The sequence below is a fragment of the Acomys minous genome (genome assembly GCF_964271855.1).
Source record: "Acomys minous genome assembly, chromosome: 19".
NCBI classification, from domain to species: Eukaryota; Metazoa; Chordata; class Mammalia; order Rodentia; family Muridae; genus Acomys; species Acomys minous.
In genome coordinates, this window is record NC_140499.1 from 2524856 (window position 1) to 2552580 (window position 27725).

The window sequence follows — 27725 nt, forward strand, 5'->3', positions numbered from 1 at the left end:
TCTAGATTTCATTTGCTCCTGAAATGTCAAAATGTGGACAGTGTTTCATATGTTAACATGAATCGTGAAAGACCAGCAATGACAATGATGGCTTTGTGTTTATACAGTAACACAATCTCAAGTAGCATGTTAGGAATTGGAATAGGAGAAGATGAAAAGGGCTAGTGAGGTTGCTGAGCAGGGAAAGGTGCTGCTAGAGTTTGATTCCTGGGACCTACGTGGTGGAAGGAAAGACCTTACCAGTTGTTCTCTGATCTCCATTCTCACACTGTATTAAATGTTAAAATGTTAAAACTATAAATAATAGACATATAATAACGTGTAAAGTTTAAAAACAATAAATAATGGGTAAGCCCTTTACTTATATCCTTTCACAGTCTACAAAGGGTAGACAGGCCGATAGTCACCTACTAATGTTGAGAATGATTGTAATGCATGATACTACAAGTGAGACACGTTTAGACATTCAGGTTCCTAAACCTTTTGTGCTTTCTGTGATGTTGGCTATACCATGGAAGAATGATTCTTGTTCTGAAGATAATTTGTGGGAACTGAGACAAATTGAACCTCTGTAGTTCTCAGGTAGCAGCACGTTGAGACACAGGCCACCACAAAGATGTGTTTGTGTTTTGAGACAGGGCTATAACCTGGCTGGTCTTGAAAGATCACTGTCTAATTCAGACTGGACTTGAATTCCAAGCTAGGTTTGTGTGTGCATGCATATGTGCATATACATGTGGCATGTGTGTCTGTGTGTGGAAGTCCTCAGGTGCCTTTCACTGTATTTTGTTTTTGTTTGTTTTTGTTTTTGTTTTTGTAGATATAGTCTTAACTCTGTCTCTGCCTGGTGGGGAGCTCACTGTGCAGTTAAACTGGCCTTAATTTTACAGGGATCTACCTGTTTTAATCTCCTGAGCGATCAGATTAAATTTACCAAGCCCCACCCAAAGATACTTAATCCATTATTTCTTGTCCACGACAGATTAATCTTGAAAACAAATGAAGGCCTGCTGTTTTACACAAACTAATTAAAAAAAAAAGTGTAGGCTTATTGACCAACTGAAAAAAATTGCTGCACTTGTTAAAAAAAGGTTTTGAACAACCCATTCTGGTGCTCTTGTAAGTTAATGTTAAGTACAGTCATATAGAAATAGTTTTATTTAATTTCTCTGCTAAGGCCTTCGTGGTTTTGTTGCTCTGGAATGCAGTCAAAGATACATCACTGTATTCTTGTATGTATATATATATATGTATGCTGAACACATTTTTCAGTGTTTTGAGGCTGAGCTGGGAGTTCTAAGGCACTGGGCTCCATAGAGCTCAGTTCAGTAGGTGAGATGTAATACCTAAGCAGATGAAGCGGTTGTCATCAGCTTCTTAGAGGTGAAAAGTTCAGTGTAGGAGAGTGTTTCCAGCTGTGAGACTCCTGAAGGAGAGACTCAAGGCATCTCTTGGGTGTGTCAGTAGTAGCATGTCAGTTGAAGCAGACAACACAGAAAGCCCTGACAGTATGAGCTTCTGGTTTCTGAAAACAAATTGTCACTTTTTTCTAGGTGTATTATACAGATTGACATCTTTCTTTTATGGAAAGCTTAAAAAACAAAAGGAAGATCCTTCTGGTCACACTAACATAGTGGTAAGGGTTGATTCTCACTGTTAGCACCTTCTAGGTTCAGGGAGATTGTTGCAAGTAAAGCACCAATTTCTCATGTTTTAATGGGCAGCCCATTACCATTTTCAGCCTTCAAGTTTCATCTTTCATTAGATTCTTTTTTATATACTGAAGCAACACTGGTTTAACCAATAAATAAAAATGAAGCCTGTTCTTACTATAGATGAAACAAGTGGTAAGGACTCAGATTTCTTCCTTTCTCTGGTTGACCAGTATTTGGTCTAGAGGACTCAGGAATCAGAGTAAGTAGATAACTCTAAAACGTAGCTGAGCCTGATGTTAATGCTTGGTGCACAGGTCACAAAGTCCCATGACTTCTGCTTAAGGAGCAAACCCAGTAACAGCCTCGTTGTCCTGGTAGCCTGTGTCTCTGGTGCTCAAATCTCTCAGGACAGGGCTGCAGTAGTCTCTAGTTGCTGTCACCAGAGGTTCTGACATGTGGTTGGTTGGGCAGCTTTTTTTTTTTAAACTTTCATGCACATCTGAGACAGGTGGAAGGAAGCATAGATGTGGGTCAACACGATGAGTTGTGTGTGAATGTTCACTATATTGTGTGTTGGAGATCCACACTTCAGTCCCTGGAGATACACAGTAAATTTCCTCTTCTGTAGCCCCCTTGGGAAAACTTCAGAAGGTCTTCAATGACTAATAATATCCTTGGTTGCTGGCATACTGTGTGATATGTCAATGGCTGTGTTTCCACTTCTACAGTACTTAGCTGTAGTCTCCTAAAGTTTCACTTAGGGAAACTTACAATTTATAGTGGTCTCTTTGTAATGTTGCCTGGAAATGGCACCTGGCACATACTCCCTTTGACCACGTTATGATTGATTTCAGCCTTATGAGGCCTTAGGCTTGACCTGGAATCTTCACACTGACACCTTAGTGCCTGATGAGAAATCTGGCTGCTTAGGTGTTTGCTGCTTGGCAGGGCATTGCTGAACTTGGATTGTACCCCAGCCACCACAAGTACTTCTGCTTCATTGTTTGCTGCTTTTCTCCATTTTGGCTGGGGGAGCTGCCCCCAATACCTGGACTTGAGTGTCTCCAGGGGTAGTATGTTTAAGTCCAGCAGCATAGTAGTTTGACCAGCAGTCACTGGAGGAGTTTCCTGTGGGTGGCCAGCTTCACTGCACCTAAACAAATGGATGTGAAAGCAGTGCTTCTCCTCTGCTGATTATGGAGGACTTTTAAGACTGACTCCCACCACAGCAGAAGTTACTTCTCAGGTTAAGTTGAGTCCTCATAGCATCTAATGAGGATTGTGTACCTTTGTTTTTCTGGGACTTCTAGAAAACATAGACATAGCTAGCCAAGCTATTCCTGATTTTGTATCACAGCTTACAGCTTTTGGAGATAGGTAGGCTCTTAACCCTGTAGCCTTGTTTGGTGGCAACCTGTCAGATTTTAGTATTTTTTTTTTTTAAGATTTATTTATTTATTATTATGTATACAGTGCTCTGTGTGCATGTATGGCTGCAGGCCAGAAGAGGGTATCAGATCACATAATAGATGGCTGTGAGCCACCATGTAGTTGCTGGGAATTGAACTCATGACCTCTGACATGTGCTCTTAACCACTGAGCCATCTCTCCAGCCTTTAGTAAATTTTCTTAAAACCAGGTGAAACATTCACAGATCTGTAGCATGTTCAGTTAAGGAGTTCCTTGTGCTTGTTACTCTCATTTCTAAGAGGGGTTTTATTGTGAGCTGCCTTCCGAACTAGAACTCGAGCTCTTTTCTCTCCCATTGCTCCCACCTTGCCTCCTTTACTGCTTAGACGCTGAAAGCCATGACCATCGGCTTCTCTCTGCTCTTAGCTGCATAGTTAGGTCTTGCTTCGGTTTTGTTCATCTTGTTAAACAATATATTTGCAATGTCTTGCTATAAACTCCTTCTACACTTCAGGCAGCATTCAAAAGTTCACAGTGAGGTATTGGAGCCTTTGGATTGGCTGTATCGCTTACAGTGTAATGTGGCAACAGCTGGTTAAATAGCAATGCCTAGTCCTGGCACCATTATACTGTTTGCCCACAGTGAGCTCTTCTGTCCAGATTAGTATGTGTGGTGATTTGAATAGTAACGACCCCCATAGACTCATATGTTTAATGCTTGGCCAATGGTGAGTGGTACTTTTAGGGGTGTGGCTTTAGTGCCACTTAAAACACTGTGGCACTAAACTTGATGGAGTAGATGTGGTCTTGTTGGGGGAGTGTGCTGCTGTGGCGGCAGGCTTTGAGGTCACCTATCCTCAAGCTCCACCAGTCTCCCTTCTGCTTCCTTCTGGTCTAGATGTAGAATTCTTGTCTCTCCAGCACCATGTCTACCTGCAAGCCGCCATGCTTCCTGCCATGATGACAATAGCCTAGACCTCTGAAACTGTAAGCCAGCCCAGTTAAATGCTTTCCTTTATAAGTGTTGCCATGGTCATGGTGTCCTTTCACAGCAGTGAAAGTCTAAGATAGGGACGGTAGGTATACCTGCATCAAGAGTAGTAATCCAACATTATAGGTTCAAGTTAGAATGGTAATTTAATTTCTTTCAAGATGTACACACAGCTTTACTATATTAAGGCTGCTCATGTTTTATGAACATGCTGAAATTCATGTGCTTGGCCAGTGTTTACTGATAACTCCCTACAAATATTCTCAGGCTAGTCAACATCAGTCCTCAGGATGGCTATTTTTTGGCCCTGGTTGTGCACAAAGGGCTGGCTTCTTCAAGCCTGGGTACAAAGGGAATCTTATAGAAGCAGGTTTGTACTCCGCACCCCAGTTCCTGAAATAACGAAATAGTGCCACATGGTTGGTTACCTCTACTCAGTTTCATGCCTCTGTTTTTTTCAGAGACCGGGACAAATCTCCAGTCTCTGGTTCTAATTCAGAGTTTATCTCTTTCTCTCAGTACTCCTACTTTCTATTTCTTGTCTTAACTAATAGGCCATCAGACTTTTATTGATAGGTAATGCTTCCAAACAGTACACAAGAGATTCTCTCTATACATTTTTGTTCTGAGGATGCAGTGGTTGCAACCCTCAGCTCAGCATGCTGTTTTGGGTTGTAACCTACGCAGCTTCTAGGCTGTTACCCTTCTATCTTAATTTTATTACTGAGCATCTGTTTGATAAATGAAGTCTGTCAAGTGATTACTGTATCCTTGATATTGCATGTCTTATTCTCCAAAGGATAATCTGAGATGATCCCCTGAGTGTGGTCCTGGCAGCATTTAGAGCTTCTGGTAACGTGTTAGAAATGCTGTTGGTGGGACCCAGCTGTGCTTTGCTAGTCCTCCTGCCTCTGTAAAGGAGCAGGCATTTCCAGCTCAGATGTTCTTTTAAAATGTGCTTTGTGTGGTACCAGCTTTATCAGGCCAGTACAACTATTAATGGCACCACACTTTTGTTAAAAATTCATTCTTTTTGAGCTGATTATGTAAGCTTAAAATTATATTACCATGAAGGGTAATTCTAATTAAAAAAATCATTAACAAATTTAAAACTACATTTATGTGTGCATGGGCATGTGTGTGTGTGTGTGTGTGTGTGTGTGTGTGTATGTGTGAGTATATGTGTAGGGTTGATTGTTTATAGCACCATACCTTAAGTCAGAGGTCACTTCAAGGATATTGGTTCTCTCAAAGTTGGGTCATCAGGCTTGACAGAAGCACCTTTGCCTGATGAACCTCCTCACCAGCCTGAAGGATAATCTTTCTTTCTTTCTTTCTTTCTTTCTTTCTTTCTTTCTTTCTTTCTTTCTTTCTTTCTTTCTTTTTTCTGAAGGATAATTTCTTTACATTCTAATTTCAAGGTCTAAGGGGCTGGAGAAATGGCTCAGCAGTTAAGAGCACTGATTGCTCTTCCAGAGTACCTGGGTTCTATTCCCAGCACCCACAGGACAGCTCACCACAGTCTGTAACTCCAACTCCAGGAGTTCTCTCTGACACTTTCATACAGATACAGATATAGGCAAAAATGCCAGTGCACATAAAACAAAAATAAATAATTAAAAAACCCTGCCTTTAAATGTGATAGTCTAAAAATTAAATACTTTAAGGAACTATTTTAATTATCATGAAGTCAAAATTGCTAGCACTTCTTCCTGTATTATGTACACTTAAAAAAAAAAACCCTATAATTTAATTTTTATTTTATCTTATTTTTGAGATAGTTTTACTATATAGTCCTGGCTAGCCTAGAATTTGCTGTGTAGACTAGACTGGCCTAAAACTCGTACTCTCTTGGCTCTGACTCCTGAATGCTGGGCATAAAGATGTGCGCTGTCACTCGTGGCCTCACCTAGAACTTAAAATGCATTATTACTGTAGTAATTGATATATATGGAATACGTACCATGGTGTGTCAACATTGTAAGTATTGAGGCACCAGCACGAGGTCCACCCCGCCTCCCGCAGCTGGACTGGGTTCCAGTGTCTCATATTCCTGTTTTTTACTGTCTGTGCTCATGGACATTTTGGTTCATGGAGTCTCTGGTGAGTGGCACCAAGTGTTCTTTGCTTTGTACACTGACCCTCTGCATGCTCTGTGGAGTACCTGCTTGCATTTTCCAGTTGTTTCTTTCATACTGAGTTGTAGTACTTCTTTATATATTCAGGATACAAAGCCCCTAATGGAGCAGTTCACTGTAGTCTTCTCTCGGGTGCCTTCTCCTGCCTTTTGGGGGAAAGTTGAAAACATTGGATGCCGGTCGACTTTTTCTTTTGTATTGTTGGGTTTAGCCCTATTTAAGAAAACACTGCCCTATTTCAGGTCTTTTCTTGTCCTTCTGTTTGTTTTTTAAATTATTTTCCTTCAGTTTAGGCTGCATTGGTTCTTTATGCATATTAACTTGTTTTGTGATGCACCTTTGTCTTTCAGCCTCCTTTACCACAGGTGCTCATGAATGTTGGGATCAGATTTTGCTGTTTAGCACAGGCTGGCCTAAAGTGCATCTTTCTTACCTTAGGTTCCTCAGGACTGGGAGTGCAGGTACCAGCTAGCACTTCCTCACTGCCTCTAGTTCATTTTCACAATTCTCTAGTGACTTAAATAACTTAACAACACGTAAATGGATCTTGAGTTTTCCTACTATCTCATTGTCCAAATTAAAGACTAAACAGTAAATATTGAAGAAAGCATGCTGCAAAGGACTTGCTATTCAGTAGATGGGAGTTACTTGAGAAAGAATTGGACTGGTTTTCTGAAATTTTTTTCTTCCATAAATTAGTTCTTTTTTTGTTGTTTGTTTCATTCAAACTTCCAAACTGCAGCTCAAGTATTTATATTCAGGTATGAGAGGGAGAGGAAGAGGGAGGAAGGGAAGAGGAGGGGGGAAGAGAGGGAGAGAGGAGGCAGGCTTTCCAGGAGTTTGGCTAGAGGTAAGCTTGGTGTGAGTAGCTCCTAACCCTCCAATTAGAAGTCAGTGGTGAATCCCAGAGAAAAGAGAGCTGATTATAGCTCTCTAGTAAGGCAGACTCAAGTAACTTGGCCTTTAGTTTAAAAAAAAAAAAAGGATTGTGTGTTAGCCCAGAGGCCCAGCCCTGGATCTTTGCCTTATTCACTAGATGTTTGTTAGGTTTCCATTTCCCTTCTTGGCAACACCCACATTTGTTGAGCTTTCCCCCGTGGCTCATCTCTTTGTAAACTGTTCCAAGTAGTCAAACGAAAGCAAGGAAAGCGAGGTTTTATCTCAGGTGATTGAACTATGGAAAGCTATGGTGCTTGATTGATTTTGTTCTATGTCATCATTGGAGGATGGTTTCGGAGCCCATTCAATTACTTGGTCAGAGCCATTTTTTTCCTGCTTACTGGACGGACCTTGATGGCCAGCAACCCTTGGGATCTGTTCTATCCCCCCCACCCCCCATCCTTTCTCCCTCCCCTTCAGCAGAATGTGTTTTCTTATTATCATGCTAAATTTCTAAACACTTTATGATTTTTAACTTCCCTTCAGTCAAAACACTGGGATTAGCCTCCATTTCTACATTTTGTAGGATGGGGTGAGGGTTTTCTTTCATTCTGTTTCCTTCAAACTCATCTCTCTTGGGCTTGTATTTTTAGGTTTCTGGTGATTGATGCCTCATTGTTAGTTGTTGTTTCCATGGAACACTAAATTACTCAAAAAATCAAAAGGTGTGTCAGGTATGGGGGTAGTTTGATGTACAGAGGTTTGAATGGAAATGGCCCCCATAAGCTAACAGGGACTGGCACTATTGGGAAGTGTGGCTTTGTTGGAGAAGTGTGTCATTGTGGCTGGACTTGGAGGTTTCAGATGCTCAAGCCACGCCTGGGGTCTCATTTTCTCTTTCTGCTGCCTGCCTATCCGGATGCAGAAATCTTAGCTCCTTCTCCAGCACCACGTGTGCCTCCATGCCACCATGCTTCCCTCTATGACAGTACTTGACTAAACCTGTGAACTGTAAGCCAGCCCCAATTAATTAAATGTTTTCCTTTATAAGAGTTGCTGTGGTTATGGTGTGTCTTCACAACAGTAAAACTCAAATGAAGACACTTGGCTACAACAGCCCTACTTTCTGCAGTTCTCACACCCCAGGAAGCATCAGTTGTGAAAGCTTGGTTTTCCATGTGCCAAAGAAAGCCAGATTGAGAGCCAGAGATAGAATCTGCTACTTGGCTTTTGGACCATGCAGTTTATGTTAATCACTCGATAAGATGGACCCTTTCCACCATGAGTGAGTGTGTGTGTGTGTGTGTTGTGTGTGTGTGTGTGTGTGTGTGTGTATCTGGCTAAAATGGTATTGGTACACTGTTTAGAATGGAGCTGATACTTGAAGGATGCACAATCTCAAATTGGGCTGATTTCTGCATGGAGACTGTAGAAGGGAAGAAAGTGATGGTCCTCCAGCAATTTTTCCCTTCAAGGAACAACTTTATTGTAAAATGTTTTAGTATATAAGATTTTAAAGTGCCTAAGAGATAGACGATATTTATGTTTCTGCTGCTTAGCACCAGCACTTATAAACTACATTCCCCTCCCTTTTTTCCTTGCCTTTCTTTTTTTCCTACTCCCCTCCCCCATCCCTCCATTCCCTCTCCCTGTCCCCCCTTCTTTCTCTTTCTCTGGTGCTGTGGATCACTGAGCCACACCAACAGACCTGCATCCAGTGCAGCCCATCAGCTTCTCAGCAATTCTTGACTGTTGTGACTTGGGTGATTGTGAAGACTGGCTCTTTCTTTCTTTCTTTCTTTCTTTCTTTCTTTCTTTTTTGATAACACAGTACAAAGGTACAGTCTTGTATCATGCTTGTTAAAATAAGTAGAAAACCTAGCATGGGTTAGAAGTGTAAAAAGAAGTGTGGATGGGGAAGCTAGTATGTGGCCTGTGATTTGAAGTATGTTTGGATACACTGATGTGGAGAGGTAGGTTCAGATTAGTATGGGAGATAATCTTAGAGGAGGTTAGGAGAGCTGTTAGAATGTGAACTATGAAGGTCTTTGCATGCTTTTGGACCTTGCTGCCCAGCTCTGTGCAGTGCTTGGTGAATGCAGCATTTCTTTAAGGGGTGAAATACTACCAGCAGGATGTAGTTAGCGGAGTTAGTTGAGTCTTCAAAAATGACCTTGAAGATATGCAGCATCCAAATTGAGAGCTAGGCAAGTGTCATCAGAACAGGGATATTGAAAGAAATAAGGCACCATTGTAAATAGGAGCCACGTTAGAAGTGGTGTGTGTTGGAAAGCAGTAACACTGGATTAAGGCAATCTGTTCTGTGCTTAGCATCAGGACCTTATTATTAGGCATGGTACTTAGCACTGGTAAGATAGGAACATGCCCATTATAGATATTTCATAAAGGTTGAGGAGGTGTCTGATGCTCTATATTGACCATGTGTATAGTCTTGTTGGGAAATGACTTGTAGACTGTTGGCTTAGGGAGCCCTAAGAGTTTGAGAAGTTGTGTTCCTATTCTCTACTTGTGAAATCTTGATATAACATCTCAAGGCTTGTCAAAGGAAACGGTAATGATAATGACAGCACCAGTAAATGACATTGAATAAAATGTCTAAGGCTGAAAATAAAGATGCAGTCCAGAGGCCAAAGAGTTCTTTGGGCATGTTTCTGTGTCCTGTGGTTGGTTTGGGGTATCTGGAAACTCAACCTTTTAAGTATAGGGTTGATTTTGGAGCAATGGGAAGCAGTCTTGGAGATATTTATTAAATGAGCTGCACAATGGGTAGCCAGTGTTGTTGTCTAGCCATATCTAAGCCAGCAGCACAGCACAGCAAGTACTCTTGCCAGTTCAGAGCAATTGGAACAATCCATCCTATGGTAATTAAGAAACAAAGACAGGGTACCAGTATCTCTTTGTAAGGCTTCCTGCTACAGGGCTGGTTGGTGCCTTCTCTTGTGCTAACCTTTTATCTTACTCGTCTATCTAAAATGTATTAGGTAAGGTTCTGTGGAGCAGTGGTTCTCAAGCTTCCTAACACTGTGATACTTTAATACAGTTCCTCATATGTTGTGCTTCCCCTCCCCCCAAACTATTTGGTTGCTACTTCATAACTGTAGTTTTGCCACTGTCTTGAATTATAACGTAAATATCTGATATGCAGGTTGTGAGATCCTTGTGAAAGGGTTGTTAGATTCCCAAAGGGGTTGTGAAACACAGGTTGAGAATCACTGCTTTAGAGGAACAGAACTTATAGAATGAATATGTAGGCATATATGTATGTATGAATCATCTGTCAGTCTGTCTGTCTATCTGTCTGTCTGTCTATCTATCTATCTATCTATCTATCTATCTATCTATCTATGGGATTTATTAGAATGCCTTATAGGCTATAATCCATCAATGTTAATTTACCAATGAAACATCCAAGAATCCAGTTTACCAATGAAACATCCAAGAATCCAGTTGAGTCCAGGCCTAGATGTCTCAGCTGGTCTTCAGTATGCTGAAATCCCAATGAGGTAGGCTTTAGTGCTAGAGCAGGAATGGCCTTGCCTATGAGAGCAAACAGGCAAAAAGAGCACACTATTTTCTTCCATGTCCTTTATATAGGCTGGCAGCAGAAGGTCTTCCTACTTCATGATCTAGATTAAAGCTATGTCTTCTACCTCAAACATCTGGAATAGTAGTATGCCTTCCATTTCAAATGATTTAATGAAGAAAAATTCCTCACAGGTATGCCTAGCCAGTTGGGTTTTAGTTAATTCCAGACAATCAAGACTAGCCATCACAACAAAGAAGGCTACAGTTGAACAGAAATCAAGGTCCTGATTGGGGAAAAGAGAACAGTCACCACAGCTGAGCATGCGTGGTTCAGTTTTGGGAGTAGGATTATTCGGTGTATTACTTAATTTATCTGTTGCTATGATGAAACAGCATAACTCAGAGGCAACCTAAGAAAGAGAGTTTATTTAGGTGTGCAATTCTACAAGAATAAGAGCCCATCATGGTGGTGATGCATGGCTGGAAATGGCACTCATAGTGGTAGTAGAAAACTGAATAGTCACATCTTAACCACATACTGGAAACAGTGAACTGGAGGTAGATGGGGCATTAAACTCCCGGAAGCCTGCCCTGTATCGACTAGATTTTTCTAGTGAGGCTGCACTTCCCCATAGCATCTCCAAACAGCACCAACACCCGGGTAGCAGATGTTGAAATAGTGGCTGAGCTTATCAGGAACATTTCCATCAAAGCACTGTGCTTGGATTTGTTGTTGAATATTGGCATGTGGGACTGCTGACCTACCTACCTACCTACCTCCCTCCCTCCCTCCCTCCCTCCCTCCCTCCCTCCCTTCCTTCCTTCCACCTGAGATGACACCATTTAAACTATTAACCCTTCATGGAAGGCTATAAGACAGTATGTTCTCCATAGATTCTGAAGTAGTATCTCTCACGTTATAGCTTTTAGTGGAGGAGACAGGCATGAAATGACTAGACATGGTGGAGAAGTTTAGAGTATGGGTCTCCTAAAAGGAGATGTATCATATTCAGGGGATGCATCATATTCAGTTGGAGACAGATCTGAAGAAGCACCTAGAAACAGCATGGAATTGGGACTTTCTTAGTGGTAGGAGGCAGGGGAGCGAAAAGCTATATTTACAGCCAGGTACAAGTCTGAGATGAGAAGTGAATTAAATACAGGTAAGTTTGAGATCATTTGGCAAATACATAAAATTGGGGGAAAGATATCCTATTCAAGAAATGACACATTGAAGCCAGTTGAGAGGCAGAAAGGCAGTTTTAATGTTTTCTATTCTTAGCATGGTTGTGTTGGTTGAGAATTAGAAGTAGGAAGTGCTAACAGTGTACACCCCTGCACCACCGCTTGAGCATGTATCATATAATTTTGTGCATACTATGCTTTTGATTTGAACAAAATTGAGATTAAGTAACAATAGTACCTGAACTGTTGTAAGTAAAGGAGGGCTAAGCATTATTATATAAGAAACCCTCTGTTGACTGTTTAAAATAAAAGAAAGAAAAAACAAAAACTTGATCCCATTGTACATTTGGGAGATATGCCTCTTAAAAATAATTTTTGGCCTTTAAACTTGACCAGAGTTGCAGAAGTGAAACATCCTGAGATGTTTGGAAAAGAATTGATAAAGCTTAGAAGTGGCTGGGCAGATAGGAAAAATTTGATGGCTTTCTTACCTTTGGTCTGGGTAACTGTTTGCCCAGAAACATAGCTGTCACTCAAAGGAGGTAAGAGATACTTTGTTATAGAGCCAAATAGTTACCATGACTCCCAGAACAAAGTCACATGAAGTTTTTATAGTAATGGAATAAAGACAGTTACAAATCAAGGCACCTTTCAAATATGTTAGTAGAAGCATCAAGTTGGGTGGTTATAGCAAAGTAGAATGTTAGGCAATAAGTAGCCAAATATTTGAATATGAATAGTGCTTTTCAAGACTTACTGGTAAATTTTAAAAAAAAGTGTGGTATGTTAAATTTCAAAGTTCTTTAGCAATCCTGATTGTATAAGTGCAATTAAACAAAAAAACTTTTATATGAAGCCCCTTGATTTCTATGTGTTTCTTTTGTTGTTTGCTTGTGTTTGTTTTCTTTTTAAGCAAAGCAGACAGTAGTATTTCAGAAAAGAATTAGCTCTGTAAACTTGTAGCTCAGAAGTATCCAGAAGGCTGGGCAGGGTGAATGGCAAAGGACTGACTGTATGTGTTGCTTTTAGGAGGCTAGTCAGCCCCATGGCTTCTGTTGAAGAGTATGGAAGATCCTTTTTGACTCAGTCCTACCTGTGGAAAATAAGAACACAGCTTTCCTACTCTCAGTAAAGTGATACTGTAAAGGCTTCCAGAATCGGTTTTAGGGAATCAGGCCTTTGGAAAGATTGCTAAGACAAATGTTGGGGAGGGTAGGTCAGAACAGAGGATATGGCCTTTTCTGACCTCCTGCAGCCTTCCAGCTCTCTGATCTTGTTCTGGGACTTCTGAGCCTCAATGAACTTCCTTGTGAAACTGGTGCTAACTACGAAATACAATGTCCATTTTATCACCCTTGGAAGAACAGTCCTTGGAAGAACAGCCATAGTCCTTTAATGAATAAAACAAAGAATATTAAGCTAAATGTTTAATTTTGTTCAACTTCTCACTGAAACAAGTTTTCTATGCTATTTATGAAATTTCAGTTTTTGTTGGCTTAGATTTTTAAAAATTATTATTTGTGTGTGTGTAGGTCAGAGGCAATTTGTAGGAGTAGGTTCTCTTATATTTTACTATGGCTCCAGGGATCAAATTGAGGTTTTTCAGACTTGGCAGCAGGTACCTTCCCTAGATGAGTCCTCATCTCCCCCAACCCCTAACCTTATATTTTCTTGTTAATTAAAAAATATTCTAGGCTATGTAGCAGAAGGCAGGAGATATTTTCTTTTCTTTGAAGATACGGCTTCTGTGAGCCCAGTTGTTTGTTTTTTAAAGAAGCTTTCATAGTATCTGAGGAGGGTCAGTCAAACCCAAGTGAATGTAGGAGATGAGTCAGTACACAGTACCTAGCTGTACTGTCAGATGCTGACATCCTAAAGCTAGCAAGGACAAAGTACCAAGGAGCCTCATTCTTCCTCCTGTGCACAGATCAGATGGGAGCACTCTCACATTAGAAATGTCAACATGGAGTAGTACTCTAGTGCTGCCCACTAATTGGGACATGGGTGAAGGCTGAAATGAAAAGTCATGGGCATTGGTAGAGTTTAGCTTGTCCCAAGGGCTGAGCTTCCTTGGAAGCTATGTTTGGAAAGTAGTTGTTAGCTTGGGTTATGCGTGAGTGCATGCGTGTGTGCATGTTTAATACTAGGGAGGATATTTCTTAGACAGTTTCTGGCTCAGACCCTTTCTTTTCAAGGATAATTTTGTTGTTATATTGGCCATTTCTGGAAATGTCCTTCTCTTCCTATTAAAGCCCATGTGTTCTCCTGTCCTGCCCCCCAATCTCTCAGTTGTGTTGTAGGAGTGACTGAGGTACTTTCCTGTTCTAGGGAATTTACCATTGAGAGATGTCCAGCTAGTCTCCCTGGAATCCTAGAGTTGCATGTTTCTTGAACAGGCGTTTCCTGTTCATCATCTTTTAGTGCACATTGGGACACAGTTGTGGGGAATCCTACAGAATAAGACCAAGGTTAGGGAGGGGCTTTTCCACACTCAAAAGAGCTTTGGATGTTTTAATTTTACCTGTGAAATATTTTTAAAGTAGTGGTGATAGGTATAAATTTTGTCTGGGAATGCTGTGAACATATGTAGCTATTATACTGAGTTGTATTAGGGCTTATGTGACTGCATGTTTATTGTCTTTCTGTGACATTTTCCTGTTTCTCAGTATCACATGTCTTAGAAAAAAAAAAGAGACTTTTATGAGCTATGTCAGAGTACCTTTATGGAAATATTTAAAGTCAAACTGATAAAATGACTCAGGTAGGATTACTGACAACCTGAGTTGAGTCTTGGGAGCTCACACTGGAAGGGAGAGGACCAATTCTTAAACATTTTTTTTAACCTCCACACACCTTTGCACGTGTAGATATCACACATGCACTAATAATAAAATATAATTGAACATATTATGAACAATTAACAGAAACCTTTCTGATTTGTGTATCTCATTAGCATTTGATAACATCTATATATACTCTCCATAATAGAATGCTAGATAGGTCTTTATGCTATAATCCTAGCATCTCTCATAGGATTTACAGCTGTATGTGTAGGATATGGAAGGTTACAACAAATGTTTCAGAGAAAGAAATTAGAGTGCATGAAGCATAATAACAAGTTTTGTGAACATGAACGTTCCAGGTATGATTTCTAGTATGTAGTTAGAGTTAACACCAGCTCAAGGCCCATCTTGAAGCCTTACATGCAGGGCAGAGGGCAGCAGCTTCCCAGGGTCCCAGTGCCCTTTAGTATCCAAGCCCCTATGGCTCTTGACTATGCAGGAATGTTACGGCAGAGATGGCATTTCTCCTCAGCTTTTGAGTCCTTAAGAAGCCCCGTTGGCTCTAACTCTTTCCTAGAGCTCATCTCTTGACCTTGTATCTGCTGCAAGTCCTGTTGAAGTGAGCAATCCCTCCTAGAGAGAGCTACCCAGATAGGGAGCACTGTGCTTGCCACTCCCTTCACTGTAGAACACTTTCTATAGTGTTGAGTATGGAGAGAGGAATCTTTCCTTAACTTTTGCTATAATATTGTGCTTACTGCAGAAGTTCAGGTTTTCTATATCTGTATCTAAATGCAGATTAAAACAGTTAATGTTGTATCTCCCTTTATGTTTCTTGTTTAAAAAATCTCCATGGTAGCTTGTTTGTTTTGTACTCTTCTGTGGCCTTTCTTTGTAATTGAATTTTGGAGAGGCACTGAGGTTTTTTTTTTTTTGTTTTTTGTTTTTGTTTTTGATTCTTCATCATTAGTTTTGAAATGAGATGAATATAGTTGTCAGTTCACTTTTGGTATATTTTACTCTAGTTCCCAGCATCACTTACTTTGCTATATAGTATTCAAAGAAGCCATCCTTCTCCTCCACTTCCAACAGAATAATAATTAGAATAACAAGCACAGCTCTCCTCCTCCTCACTTCCCTCTCACTTCCCTCCTGCAGTCAGTTAGCTCACCACCCCTCCAGGAAGGCTTTGAAGCTGAAGTGATTTTCAGCGGTTCTCAACCTTCCTCATGCTTGTCCCTTTGGTACAGTTCCTCCTGTTGTAGTGACCTCCAACTGTAAAATTATTTTGTTGCTACTTATTAACTGCAGTTTTGCTACTGTTACAAATTGTAAATATCTGACAGGTGACATTTCCTCCCTAGAAGGGTCTCAACCCAGAGGTTGAGAACTGCTGCCCTAGAGGCATTATCTAGTGAGGGTCCAGGGAATCTAAGGCCAAGAGGCATTTCCGTAGCAATTACCAGTCAGTATCCTTGGGGGTGCTCTTGTCTTTTCTGCTTGAAGTAATTTGCTTTCCTGCATTGTGCTGGTTTAGTCTCCTTAGCTCTTTAGAGTCAGCAACTCAGCATTTGGGAAGAGTGTGGCCTCCTGGGACCTAGGAAAGTTGTCTACTCTACTTCCAAAGCCACTGATCAGAGGCACCAGTTCTGCTGTAAGCTTTTAGATACTTGTGCAGTAGCTTCCCCCTTTCTAGATATTTCATTCCTCTAAACTACTGGTTTGTTTTGTTTTTGAAGGTGTGGTACATAGTATCTTTGTGTCACCAAGAAAACTGTATCAAATATTCCCTACAGTATTTCTAGGCACTGTGAGCTGTATCACTAATTAAACAGCTTAAGAGGGGAGCAATTTGTTGTACCTGAAAAATAGTGATGTACTCACATTTTAAAAAGTAATGGACATTTTACACGAAACTTAATGTATTTTTCTGTTTTTACTAATGGCTCAAGTTTGTTGAAATTCTCTATTATTTACAGTGAGCTGAAGGCTTTTTCTTTTTTCTATGTTTTCTTTTTTAGATGTGGTCTGAGTAGCTCAGGGTGGCCTTACAAAACTCATTATATATCCAAAATGGCCTCAAACTAAACAACCTATAGGTGTGTAACAGCATTCCTGGCTGAAACCTAAAACTTAAATACAACCTAAACTTCGACCTTGTTAATTTTGTTTTTGACAGGGTCTCATGTGCCTGGGCCAGCCTTGAAATCCTGATCCTCCTGCTTCTGCATCTCAAATGCTGAGAGGTGGCTAATAATGAATTTGACTCACACTTGACCACACTTTAATTTAGAAGCCTTGCTGTAGTTGAATTTGAACAGACACATTTTGAAATCTTTGATAACTTTGTTGTATATCTGGTGGTGGTTTATTTTTATATTTAACGAAAGGTTCAACTGCATCATGTACCATGAGACTTACTCAGCTGACAGCAGTAACTTGCTTCTTAGGCATGCTTATATGGATATGTGGTCTTGATACATTGCCTAGTTTTAGAAAATGTAAGGCACAATAATACAACTTTTTGCCTCCAGTTTTCCCAAGTAACTTGGGAAGTACAATGCAAAGTGAAAGCAAGCACAGGTGCCTCAAGGTGTCTTTTGACTGCTGTGGAGCCCAGGCTGCTTCTTTAAGATCTCCCTGCAGGGGGTGCTACCCCCACCTCATCCTATGGTGTCTGGCTAGTGTGTGAGCGCGCATGTGTTAACTGGGGCATGTGCATGTGCCTGTCAACTCAGGCACAGTGCACACTGTTTCAGAGGATTTCTTCTACACAGTGTAGGGTTGTCAAGGTTTGTCATGCTGAGGAAGATAAGGAATAATTTTTGTTTTTGTAAAATCAACAAATGGGGAAAGATAAAGTGAAACTGATTTGTATATACAGCCCCCTTAAAAATTGTCCCACAATGAGATTTCACTTGGAATTCCATGGCATTTTCCCTCAGTTAATAGAACCTTCTTCCTCTTTTTATTTATGGGTTTGGGATTGAACCCCAGCTATGTATGCTGGCTACATGCATGTAATAAAGATCTTGATTAGCACAATCAGCTCTGGTAAGATTTTCATTTTTCCTCAGTTCTAAATGTGACTTTCAGATTTCTCCACACAAGACAGGAATTCATTGTTCTCTTGTTTTTTCAAGTACACAGATGTATTTTCTTGCACTTGGCACAGGCGACTGGACTTTAGATTATGTTACTTCCTTTAAAGTAAATGTTTGTTTTGTTTGCACTTTTCCTAGGGAGAAGCCACATTTTCTGTTGCCTTTTCAAAGACATCAGTGAATCAATTGAATTTATTGTAAGAAACCAGTCAAAATACATTTTGTCATTTTGTAGATTTTTTTTTTTTTACATCTTTAAGAAAGAAAAGCCTAATTATGTGTTAGTGGCATTACTTGAATGATGTTTGCTTAGTTCCAGTGTCTGTGCAGACAGCCTTTTGTAAGATTAATGCTTTATTCACTTTAGGTAAACATTAATAGTAGCTTAAAAAAGAAGTATTTTGTTTGGAGATTGTATGAACTTAAACTAAGTTAACAGTCCACAAATTAGCTGTGTAATTCATTAGGTGCCGTTTAACCTTCTCTTAGTGGAATGTCAGTCTGTCCCTGCCACCTCCTGGAAGTAGTGTGAAAAGGCTCTCATCATCAGTATAGCAGCGAGCCACTTCCTCCCGGCTCCTGTGGTTGATCAGTGTTTAGATCCTGCACATGTGCTATTATAACATTCAATTCCAAGAACTACATATTTTCCCATTTTATAGAGGAATAGCAAGATGAAAAGTGGGCCCTGGTCTGCAGAAACTACTGAGGGACATGCTAGACAGCTATAGAAAGACAGGTTTGTTAAGGACTGCGCGTACCCCCCCCCCCCCCCCCACACACACACAAGTGAGCCATGGGTGGTGAAGGAGTAGCCTGATGTGGGCTGAGCCATGGAGGAAGGGATGAGGCCAGGTTTGAGGCCAGAACCTCTTTGCATAGGGCATTTCCAGTACTAGAATGTCAGTGCCGTGGCAGCTACAGACTGCAGAGGACTGAAGGCCAAGGTAGAAGAGACAGAGAAGCACAGTCGTGAAGCAGGTCATAGTGCACAGAGGCTGAGGGTTGCACATTAGAAGCCACCTGGACTGCAGAGCAGAGGATGAACATATCTATAGAAAACAAAGAAATTAGCAGGCAGGTGCACAGGGCACAGCTTTACAGCTTGAATTGCCAGTTTTGGTTTAATCTCATGGACCTGTGGTTAAAGCACATCTGTAATGTTAGTAATTTGTCTGCAAGTATTATCTGTGTCTTACAAGTTTGAGTTTTCCTTTTGTGTAATTTGCTTTTTAAATGTGCCACACAGCCGGGGTGGCCACAGGTAAATGTGTTAACTCATCTCAGAAAATGTCTGAACTGAAATATGATGTGGCCCTCTGTATATTGCTAGGGATTCCTGGCTTTGGGTTGAATTGTGTGTGCACACAGCTGTGACTGTCACTCTGCTGTTTACTAAGGACAACCTGTCCTTGATGCTGTAGAACCATATATTTAACATTTAAGTGATACTTACTTTAAGGAGCTATATAGTCTAAGGAAAAGTTAAATAAAAAGCTAAAGGGTATGTGGGGAATATAACTTGTAGAACTTTGGTTAAATACATATATAAAGGTAGTGAGGATAATTCTCACTGACCTCAAGAAAGGAAAGGAGCCCTGGAGAGAGGGAAACTTAACTAGAATGAGCTGGTTCAGTATTTTCCCCAAGTAATGTGTGGATAGGTCCACACGATGTATCTGTGGGTAGAACGTCATTGTTAGTTAATTGATGCTCATTTAAAGTGCCAGCAGTCTTTCTGATACTTGACAAAGGGCTCTGGTCTGCCCTGCAGCTGGCTCTGATGAAAGAGTCATATATAAGATGGACCATAGTATGGTCTGGCGAGAGAGGTGGCTAGTGCACCATTTTCCTTTTTGTGCCATCCCAGTTTCCAGTGCATCTCAGCAATTGCTGTGACTTATTTGTTAAGTGGATTTAGCAATTATAGTACCCACCGTTTAACTGAGTCTTACGAGGAGATTCTTACAAAGAAACTCTATATTGAAACAAGAACAGGACAGGGTGGTAGAGCTGATTCTTAGAAACTAAAATGAACATCCACCTGCTCAGTCTGATATATTTAGATGTTTGAAGCTGAGAGTCAAGGAAGGACTGATCCGGGCCTCACTCTGTAGGCCAGGCTGGTCTCGAACTCACAGAGATCCTCCTGTCTCTTCTTCCCAAATGATGACATTTAGGCATGTACCTCTTCTCCCTTTCTCTTTTCCTCTACTCTTCTCTTTTCTTTCCCTCCCTCCCCCCTCCCTCCCCCCTCCCTCCCTTTGTATTTTTGTTTTGTTTTGAGAAAAAGTTTCTCTCTGTAAACCTGGAACTTGTTATGTAGGTCAGGCTGGCTTCAAACTCAAGAGTCCACCTGCCTGATTAAAGGCATGCATTACCAGTGCCTGGCTTCAATTTTTGTTTGTTTGAGACAAGGTTTCTTTGTGTAGCCTTGACTGTCCTGGACTTGCTTTGTAGACTAGGGTGGCTGCAAACTCAAGAGATCCACCTGCCTCTGCTTCGTCCTCTGCCTCCCTGGGTGCTGGGATTATAGGTGTGCGCCAGTGTGCCCCAAATTTAAAATATTTCTTAATAATGACAACAAAGCTATTGATTAAGAAGATACATAAAAATGTAAAAAATTTGCATGTAATTTATCTTATGCCTTTAACCTCTACATATTTTCAAATACACATAATTTAGCAGTGTATGCTAATTGTGTATATATACTATGTATCTACACACACACACACACAACACACATACACACACACACACACAGAAGATCTAGATATAAATCCATACACACACGGACACCTGAATTTTGATGAAGAAGCCAAAATTACTCAGTGAAAAAAAGAAAGAAAGCATCTTCAACAAATAGTTCTGGTCTAACTGGGTGTCTGCAGGTAGAAGACTGCAAATAGATTCCTATCTATCACCCAGGACAAAACTCAAGTTCAAGTATATTAAAGACCTTAACATAAAACCAGATACACTGAACTTGATAGAAGAGAAAGTGGGGAATAGCCTTGAATATATTGGTACAGGAGACAACTTTTGAACAGAACCCCCGCAGTGCAAGCACTAAGGTCAATAATTAATAAATTAAAACTGAAAAGCTGTGAGGCAAAGGAAACATAACTTTTATGTTGCAGAAGTATGGGTATGATGTGCTGTGATTCACTCACTAAGAAAAGTAGAGAAAAAGCCTGTAGAATGTAAAGTTTGAGATTAACACCTGACAGGTTGTGATTAAAATAACTTCAAAACCAGTTAAATGTCTCTCATGAATCAAAATATATAGGATGCAAGTTCACATCCTTTTCATGTCTCATGGTCATATTTGAGTAACAGCCTGTTGAACTGTAATGCAATTTTACCCTCTGGGATTGAGCTGAATTGGAGGTTGGGGATCATGCATGACCTTCTGTGGATGCGTTAGCCTCTCAGGAATGTACGCATGGAGTGTTGGCTGCTGTCAATGACACAGCTGGCCTGGGGAGAGTCTCATTGGTGGGATTTGAAGCCTTGCTTGGTGTGGGAATATTAAATTGAATTTGGGAAAACTGAAATGATTTCCCTTTTTCTTATTCTCAGCAACTTGTGATTGGTGGTCAGATACCCGGTTGCACATCCTCACATCAATGCACTGCCAATGGTAAGATGCCTCTCCCTTTTTCTTCTGTTCCCTGTCGGTGTTATTATAGCTATGCTTATTCTTGTTTTTTAGAGACTTGAGAATTAAAATATTCTCAACAATCTGAGAAAACTCCATTTAAGAATTTAGAATTTTTAGTAAAAGGAGCCCCTCCTTTGAAGATTCTCATTTTCCAGTCATTTTTATGGTTACCACGTGTCTTATTTTTTATTGTTCTGATGAGTGACCATGACCAAGGCAACTTATAGAAGAAAGCATTTAATGGAAGCTTACAGTTTTCAAAGGGCTAGTCCATGCCATCAAGGCATGGAACATGGTAGTAGGCAGGCTGGCATGGTGCAATAGCTGAGAGCTTACATGTTGAGACAGCAGCCATATGGTGGAGAGGGTGAGAGTAAAATGGGAATTCAAAAATGGGCTTTTGAAACTTCAGAGTCCACCCCCAGTGTTTATATCTCTTCCAATAAGGCCACACCTTCTAATTCTTCCCAGACAGTTTTAGCAACTAGGACCCAAACATTCTAATATATAAGTTTTTGGGACCATTCTCATCGAGACCACTACATTAAGATTTTAAAGAAATGTGATGTAAATGTGATCTTTTGTGAAATGAACTACATTGTGTGAATAGAATTTTTTGTTAAAATTTTTCTGTTAGTAGTAATAGTTCCTTTATTTTTGTTCATCACTTTAGTGGGTTTTAGGGCATTGTGCTTATGCTGATGTGCCTAGTTAACATTCAGTTAAAATGTATAAGCCTTATAGTTTTATTTAGTTGATAACTTTAGCGGGAGATATATTTACTACTTTAGAAAGCTTTTGAAGTCTTTAGTTTTGGATTATAAGTCTCAGCTGTCATGCAATAGTGACTACATTTTGTTATCCCCCAAACACACTACTGTTCAAATCTACTGTTGACTTTTCCTAAGTCACAAAACACTGCCAAAGTCAGAGAGCCCAATACATTCATGGACTCCTGAACAACCGTCTCTTCTGTCCAAATGTACATAAACATATTGTCATACCACATTACCAAACATTGTTATTTTTTGCTTTATCAAATTTCAGCTTCAAACACTAAGTCAAGGAATTGTAGAAAGTAAGGTTTATAGAACTCGATTAGAACTGGCATACAGAACAGCTTGAAGTAAAAGGGGTTAGATGTGAATAGGATGACTAAAAATAGCTATAGCAGGTGGTGCCTTAAGATGGCTTGAATGCTGGTTAAGAGCAGGGGTTACTTTGCCTCATGTCCCTAGGAAGAATTTTAATTAAAAGATTATTTGACAATTTAGTTTGTGGGTACAATGCATTTTGACATACTTTCCATTTTCCTCTCGTCTCCCATCCCCCACTCTGGAATATTTCTTGTTTCTAACATGCACATATGTCTGTCCCCCGTCCCCCCCACCCCCCCCCCCCCCCCGTCCCCCGCGTGCGCGCGCGCGCACACACACACACTTACACTTTAAGGCCTTTTCTCCTTTTTATTTTTTTTAGATAGGGCCTTTTAGCCCAAACTGGCCTAGAATTCAGAGAGTTTGGGGCTGAAGGTGAGTGCCACCACATTAACCATGCTTAATCATGTTGGCTAATGTTGGCTACTGGGTGTAGAGTTATTTGCTGGATCAGGGACAGCATACCAATGGCTACACTTCTGAAAAGAAAGGACTACCCCCAGCCCCAGCAGCCATTTACCACCCATTGGTGCTTTTTTTTATTTTGTTTAAAAAAAAAAAAGATTTTATTTATTTTAATGTATATGAGTGCTCTGTCTGTATGTACACTTGCATGCCTGAAGAGGGCATTTGAGGGGATAGATGGTTTGTGAGCCACCATGTGGTTCTTGGCAATGGGAATTGAACTCGGAACCATTGGAAGAGCACACTGTGCTCTTAATCGCCGAGCCATCTCTCCAGCCCCCAACTGGTGCCTTTTAAACTTATTCCTCCACAGGGTGAGCAGAGAACAACTTTTGGATATCAGGTTTCTTTCTGTGTAGTTTCCTGAGATGTGGCAAATGCCCTTACCTGCTGGGCCACTTCACCATCCCCCTTCTAGATTCTTACTAGAGAAAGAATCTGATTTTTTTCCTTCTCTGTCCTTCACTTTTCCTTCTTTCAGTTGATGGAGGAGGAGTAGAATGTCAGTAGGCTCTGGTTTCTCATTAATTTATGGGCTGCTCTCCATTTGCTCAAGGAGCTGGTGTCTTGTGGGCTGCAGCTCTCTGGGGGAGTAGTCACATTTGCTCTGAGGAAACCTTTGTTTCGTTGGAAGCTCTCATTCATGAGAGTTAGGTTTCCATTAGTTGGTAGAGTCCTAAGTTGTGAAACTGTTCCCTGACAGCCAGCTATCTCCTCAGGCCTTCCTCCCCTGGGTCGACCACCATTAGACACTATTACTGCTTCTGTGTTTGAAACAGCTCATAGGCTGTACTTTAAATTTGATAATTTCAAACATTTGATAATATTGCTGACAATCTCTGAAATGATTTATGTGTCATCACAAACTTTAAACTTCTGGTTAATTGTATGTGGGTAAAATACATGAAGGCATTCATGCACTCACGCGACCCAGAGGCCAATGTTAAAGAGCAAAACCAGTTTCTCTCAGGACTCTGAAGCCGTTCGTACATGCAGCAGTGTGTCCTGTGTTTAGAGGTAGATCAAAATGTGGTTTTCCTAGGAACCTCAAATGACATGTTATTTGGCTGATCACTTGTGCATAAAGCACAGTGGTTTTTCCTACACACCTTGTGACTTATGGAGATTTCATTACCTATATCAACAAGATCTGGAAACAGTAAATAGAACATTCCAGAAATGAATTATTACTGAATTTTAAGCTGTGTACTAAGGAGTGTGCTTGCTTGTTCTGTCCTGGATGTGAAGCTTCCGTGTGTCTAGTGATACAGTTTCTTCTGCCCAAAAGAGGGTCAAGACCTTCCACTGGCTAGAGGGCCTAACATAAACTTTGAGACTATATGGCAGGAGCTGTAGGGAAGGTTTGGTGTATACAGGATGTGTGTACAGTGTAGTTTTAGAAGTAGAAGTCTGTGCCTCCAATGTAAGTCTCTATGGACGTATCATGTGCAGAGGTTCCATGACAATGCCTGGTCCTGGTTAGCACTGCTGATATAAATGCTGTGGGAATTGATGATCCCTTTATTGTCTTCCCTGGTCATACATTCAGCTTAAATAGCCCAACATCTTAAAATGCATTTCATGAGACCAGGATTTTCCTCTGCAAATTATTTTATATTTTTTCAAGAATTCTCATCAAGTTAGTGGGACTCACTGGCTAAAGGATGTAGGCTTATTTTGACTTTTTTTTTTAAAGTTTCAAACCTGTATTGAGAGAAAAGTCATGGCTCCTTCTCTCACCCATGGCCTGCCTGTTACAGACCTTCCCTCTGGCCAGTGGTTCCCTGTCACCAATCCACCAGTTTTATTCCACAATATTTCTATATTGGAAGTTATAGACTACTGCATAATCACAATAGCGTTCTTCAGCCTTAAACTGGTATTAATTTTTTTCATGTGAGATGGAATGTAAGTATACTTTATATTCATATTTGAAACTGCATAACAGGTGGTAACACCAATGTTACTGCAGGTGTCAGCAGTGGTTGAATGCTTTATAACAGTCTGCCTAGACCTGTAGCTTTTTCACTCCTTCATTACACTGGGTTTGAGTAATTTAGAGTCCTTGTAACAATATTTGTCTCTTTCTGATTGTCTTCTTTCAGCTTCCATATGTGGTGTCTTGAAGTCCATCCATGTTGTAGCCAGTCGTACACTTTCCTCTATTTTCTTTTCATTTTTTGAGAGCTGGTCTCATTTAGCTTGGCTGGCCTGGTGCTTGCAATGCAGACCATGCTGGTCTGTAACTAACAGCGATCCATCTGCCTCTGTCTCTTTGAGCACTGGGATTAAAGGCATGTACCATCAAACCCCGACTATTTTCTCCTTTACAAAGGCTTAACATACAAACCATGTTTGGCTTTGTGGGCATTTGGATTGCTTCTCTTTTGGTTCATTGCATAGTAGAATTATTTGAGATCCTGATTACAGATTTTAAGAAGTTCTTTTTGGAATTTTAGAGCAGGCTTTTTGTCTCAGGAACATGTAGATATTTTAATTGCACTTTTTTGAGAATTTCCATACTGTGGTCCATATGTTGGTTATCTAATAGGTGTGAGATGACAATTTTTAATAGCCATTTAAGTTTCTTGAACTTAGTATCTTTTCCTAGAACAGCAACAAGATGCCTAGTTGCTATGCACAGTTTACTTAATTATCCCTCTCTGTCTTTCTATAAAGTTTCCCTGACTGTGTTTTGTTAATTCTATCTCTTTAGAGAAATGTTCATCTTCTTGTGTTTTCTGCAAATCAACATCTAGGTCTAAGGGTTAACTCTAATTTTGCTCTTACCCTGGTTGTCTGAAGGCTAGGGAGGCGGAGTACATCCCCAAAGGAGCATCTAATTGCCGAGGATGCTCATTGGTAATCATGGCCTACACCCCAAATTCATTATTCCATGAGTGTGCACAAACATTAATGTTTCTGTAAAGAAAACCTCCCCAGGCCTCAGTGTCCTGGCCTATACAGGACAGGCATACATATTGGGTTCTCCTTTCCTTACTAGTTTGAAAATATTGACTTGTTTCCCAGGTTGCTAGAAGATAGGGTTTGTTTAAGTGTTATTGTGTACTGTGGATTTGAACATTTGACATATTTATTGCTTTGTGGTTTTATTATTGATGTCACATTTTCTTGGCTAAATCTAGAGTTTTTTCAAGCTGACTTTCTAGTCTTTAAATTGACCATAGCAGACATTGATAGAGTCTTAAGCCATCTCACAACAAGACATTCTTAATATCATCTTCTACGTGTCCGTAGTCCCCAAGTTAACTCTTGTCTCTACATTCTGATATTTGTAGTATAAAGCAGTGCTGAGGCCACAGTATCGAGCTCAGGATGTGGTTGATAGGGGGAAGCAATGTATAAGTGATAAGGTGTTTCTGTTACAAATTTAGCATTTTGTTTTTAAAATACAACTCCTCTGACAGTATTTTTATGATGGAAAAGACTGTTAATGATGTTCACATAAACTTGATTACTTTGTATTCTTATACATGTAGTATACATAATAAATTAGGAAATACTAAAAAATAGACTATAAAGGAAAAAACTCACCAATATGTTAAATATTAGTAATCATAATAACAATAGCTAATGTTAACTATAATAATTGCTATATTGGTTACATATTAATAATACAACATGTAATTATTGTTAAGTCATAATTTTATCCAGTATCTTAGTTATATTTAATAGTGAATAATAAAATAATTCTATAATAATGACATGTCATTAAGCATGTGTATATATGTATGTATATATGTATGTATATACATATGTATGTATGTCTGTATGTCTGTATGTATGTATGTATCCCAGGCTGGGCTTCAATTGATTTATTATTATTATTTTTTTCTTCTTATCCTTCTAAATACTCTATTCCTCCTGGCTGTTCATGTTGATGTTTCCTTCAGGACAGCTAGGCAAATGTTCCTCTGTGAATTGGAAATGGATAAGTGCTGCTTTCTGTTTTCTCCTCCCCTGTGCCCCACTGATTTACCATTATGTTTAGTGTCTTTTAAAATTGTTGTGTATGTGTGTGTCTGTGTGTGTGTCTGTGTGTGTCTGACTCTGAAGCTCAGGTTGGCTTTAACCTCATTATGTCATCAACCTGACCGAACACAGGTGAGGTCCCTGGGCTTCTGAGTGCTGGGATGAGAGAGATGAGGCCACACTTGTTTAAGCATTTAGGCAATCTTTCTGTGTGAGCTCTACACCCAGACTGGGCATTTTGGTTAGCTATTTAGAATTTAAACTTTTGATTGAGTACAGTTTCATCGTATAGTATATTTTTGTAGTCGTTTTGCCTAGTTTTTAAAATGTAGGTATAGGAGTTAATAGAGGCAATAGTTAGGCAATTAAAGCCCTTGCTGATCTTCCAGACTTGGATTCAATTCCTAATATCCACCTGGTGACTCACAACAATCTCCTGGGATTTTATACATTCTTCTGGCCTCCTTGAGTATCAGGCTCAAGGTGCACAGATACACATGCAGGCAGCCTACGTACACATAACCTTTTTAAGAGAGAGAGAGTTTGTGTGTAATGGGCGTTTTGGAGCACCCCTTGTGATCAGGTGAGGTTGTTCCTGCTCTTCTGATTGATGTCTTTGCCAGAAGGTGTTGTTAAGGCTGTCTGCATGCCTTTTTCTTGACGTGTTCCAAGAGCAATTCTTGCTTCATAGATAAGTGTGTGATCCATCAGTCCTGCTTGTCCTGTTTTCTTTTTATTCTGATTCTGCAGTCATT

The 27725-nt window shown here is 40.2% G+C and overlaps 1 protein-coding gene across 4 annotated transcripts in view; it reads left to right on the plus strand.

Annotated features, from left to right (window-relative positions):
• TBL1XR1 (TBL1X/Y related 1) overlaps positions 1–27725 on the plus strand; it is a 152832-nt gene that overhangs the window by 52128 nt on the left and 72979 nt on the right. For all 4 annotated transcript variants that reach the window (XM_084769786.1, XM_084769783.1, XM_084769785.1 and 1 more), the window contains exon 2: positions 21274–21334. The gene's annotated coding sequence lies outside the window, so the exon portion shown is untranslated. The remainder of the gene's footprint in view (positions 1–21273; positions 21335–27725) is intronic.